We start from the raw sequence: 3,770 nt of genomic DNA, 5'->3' as shown, positions 1-3,770 counted from the left end.
ACTCTATAATTGATACTTCACATACTAATTAAATAGTTTTATTGTTTCAGTCACTCAAATTCCTTATTTATGAAGGAAAAAAGAATTGGAAAAGTCTTTAGCAATTTCTATTTATCTTTTTTTTTTAAAAGAAAATTTAATGTCTAAATATTTTGATTAATTCTTTATTCTTCTTCCATAATTAGTGTGATTAATTTGTATTAACTTTATTAACAAAATTTATAAACTTTCTGTCTCCCCACATCAAAGATGATCACTAACTTATTTTTAACTTTTCATCTTCTCCTCTAATTATTTATACTTTTTGATGACATTTAATCTTTTTCTATCAATTGTGGAGGAGAAGCCATTGTTTCCCTTCATAATCCCTATAAATTTTTAGCTATTTATGTTATGGAAATTTTGTTTTTCGTAATTATCTTTCTTTCTTCTTAATCTTTTATACTTATGAGTTATGGGATAATAATTATTATTGTGAAGGTTTGATCTTTTCAGCTTTTCTGCACTATGTATATGAATTGTATTATTTTAAAATTTTGATCTTATCAATTTTTTTCGTATTGCAATTACGGGTTGTCATATTTTAAATTTGATCTTCTTTGTTTTTCTTTCAGGTATATGTAAACTCAAGGAAAGTATTGAAACTAACAAACAAGTAGTAGAAGATTATTTATTTTCGTTTTTCTTCCTTTTTTGAATTTGTTTCTTTATTTTCCAGTAAGTATGAATTTCATGCATTTCATAGTTCTATTCTTTATATATCTACGTCCTCCGTTCTTTTCTTTTTAAGTTTTCACTAATATATGCCTTACTAAATCTTTAATATTTTTAATAATTTATGTTCCTCTTAATTCTAGAATAATTAATATTTAAAAGTAAAGTTGAAAAATAATTATTCATATTCTCTTTTGATTTTTTAAACTGATAAATATTTAGAAGAAACTATTTTTAGTATTTATGACAACAAAGTAACGAAGGGGGTATATAGTCAGGAGTATATAGTCGGTTCTCTTTACACTTTACTTTTACGATAACTACTGTAATTAACATCTACTACACCATATAATTTTCTTATTTATTTTTAAATCTAATAAGATGATATATGTTCTTATATATGTGTGTATATGTTATAATTGTGGTATATAGCATGATTCATTCAATTTTACTATTCTCTCTACTTTTTCTTTGATTCAATTCACTCCAACTTGACTTAGGTGACATATCAAGAAAGCCAAAAAAAGAATTATATTTCTTTATTCAATCTCTTGTGTCTATACCTTTTATTTTGCTTATCATCATTTCTTTTTCAATAAATTTAAAAATTTTGTATTTGTAAGAAATTTTTTTCAGACTATTGGCAAACAAGTACACTAATTACTTGATAATTATCTATATTCATTTCTCATTTAAAAAGAAAATGTATTTAGGAACATTAAACAATTATTATTTTAAAAATCTTTCCTCATCCTACTAATTTAATCCGATTAAACTTAATTCTAAAGATGCAAAAAAAAATGATAAAAAAATTGATTTATTTTATTGAAAACATGCGAAATCTCAAATTCAATATTGTACTATAAAATTTAAAATTCATAAAAATTCAAAAGTCACACGCAATAAAAGAGACGTCTTGATATTAATTAATATTATTAATAATTAACAATTAATGATACAATAAATAAGAGAATGATACTTGGCAACTACATGTATATAATGGATCTTGGGTGTTCATGTTTTTATTTGTGTATTCAAGTTTCTCTATGTGTGTATATTTATTATAAATTATATAAAGGAGTCTCGAATCCTCCTATTAAGTTGTATTTCCTCTAATTCTAAATAAGCGGTATTCTTAATTTTTTTGGTATGAATATTTTATTTGTTGAACTTTTTATAATTATCTTCAGATTTTTCTCTGTTTGTAATTTTTCTTTTTAGTTCCCATTAACATAGCTTTATCTGCAGATTTTTCTATTTCTTAGTCTCTCTCTTTGTTTCTACATTTAGTTCGTGGTGTTGTTTTCTATATTTTATTTATAATTATTTATTTTTTATTTATTTTAGATTTGTTGTATTTTTGCAAATTAATTTTTACATGTTTGCTTTTTATTTTTTGATGATGTCTCTTTGTATTTAAAGCTTCTATAACACTCCCTTATGTTTTATGTTTTGATACTTGAATTAAGAAATTTTATTTTAAAAATTAAGGACTTTTGTCCTTAATTAAATATTGTGTACATCATAAGACTTGCAGGTTGAATTAGAAATGTTTCTGGAGAAAACTGGTGAAAAAGAATTAAATATCTTAATTTTATTTTGGTTCATTATTTAAAAGCTAATTCATTTATGAAAGCAATCAAAAGTAAAAACAACAATGAATTTCATTAGGCCGAATACGTAGGTGGCTTCTTAAACTGATCTGAATTTTTCATTTAGATCCTCAAATTAAAAGTTATATTATCTGTTAAATAAATTCTTGAAGTGAAATCAAATAATGTCTATTGAGCTCACATTATTGACTTTCAACTAACTCAAAAAATAGCCTTGCTACTTCTTCGGAGCTAGTGGTATGGACTGCGTACATCTTACCCTCCCCAGACCTCACTATGTGGGAATACACTGAGTTTATTGTTGTTGTTGTTGTTGTTGTTGTTGTTGTTGTTGTTGTTGTAACTCAAAAAACAAAATTCAGTCAACTCGTAGAATCAAAATCATGAAGGGTATTTTTAAAAAATTAACTAATTTATTTTAAAATCGCGAGAAGCGCGACAAATTTCACAAATTTCTTAATATTCCGGGAAATGCTGTAATGACCCTACAAATTATTTTAAAAAATTATCCTGTTTCAACCCACCTTATAATTTTTAGCCATTATTTATAGTTATATATGGGTCAAACTATATGCATTTTAAATTCTTTTAAATCATCAAAATTATATGTTAATGGTTTCTGGGTTATTATGCTATTTTTATCTATTAATTCAATTTTTATAGTAGTTTTATGTTTTTTCCATCCTTTTAATGGATCTTCACTATATAATTGTTCTAATTTTTTCTTAATTATTTCTATCTTATTTATTGAAAATATAGTTATTTCTGTTTTATTTATCAAAAACACTACTAGTTCTATTGTATCTTCAGTATTTTTTATATTTTTTAACTTTTGTGTAATTTTTTCACTTCCTTTTATCCAATTAGTTTTCTTTCTTATTTTATTATTAACTCTTTTTGCTCTTACTTTCTGTTTACATGGTGTTGTAAACCACCAGTCTGTTCTAGTTATTATATGTGAGTATAATTTATCTAAAAATGGCATTCCTAAAAGTATATCTTTTGATGTTAGTTCATAATTATAAATTTCTTCTATTGTTAATAGCTTATCCCATACTTGTATTTTTACATTCCTAACTTTATAAGTAATTAAGCTTCCTTCATTATTAAATCCTTTAACTATTATTGGTGTTTTTAATTTATCCTATTTACTTTCTGGAAAGTAATTATATCTACATAAATTAGCTTCTGCTCCTGTATCTATCATAGGCGTATAATATCTACTGTAATATCCTTCTACTACTATCTTCATTAATACATATATTTTCATTTTATGTTAAGGCTCTTCTTAAGAATAATTTCTATTTGTTATATGTTAAGGTTAATTGTGTATGTTCTATATTATATGGTTTTACTTGTTCTAGCCATTTTATTCCTAATATTATATCTGCGTTTTACATTTCTTCCTTTACTTTAAATTCTATTTTTATTTTTCTAATTCCT

Source organism: Capsicum annuum, unplaced genomic scaffold (assembly GCF_002878395.1).
Source record: "Capsicum annuum cultivar UCD-10X-F1 unplaced genomic scaffold, UCD10Xv1.1 ctg5038, whole genome shotgun sequence".
NCBI classification, from domain to species: domain Eukaryota; kingdom Viridiplantae; phylum Streptophyta; class Magnoliopsida; order Solanales; family Solanaceae; genus Capsicum; species Capsicum annuum.
Note: the sequence above shows the minus strand (reverse complement) of the source record.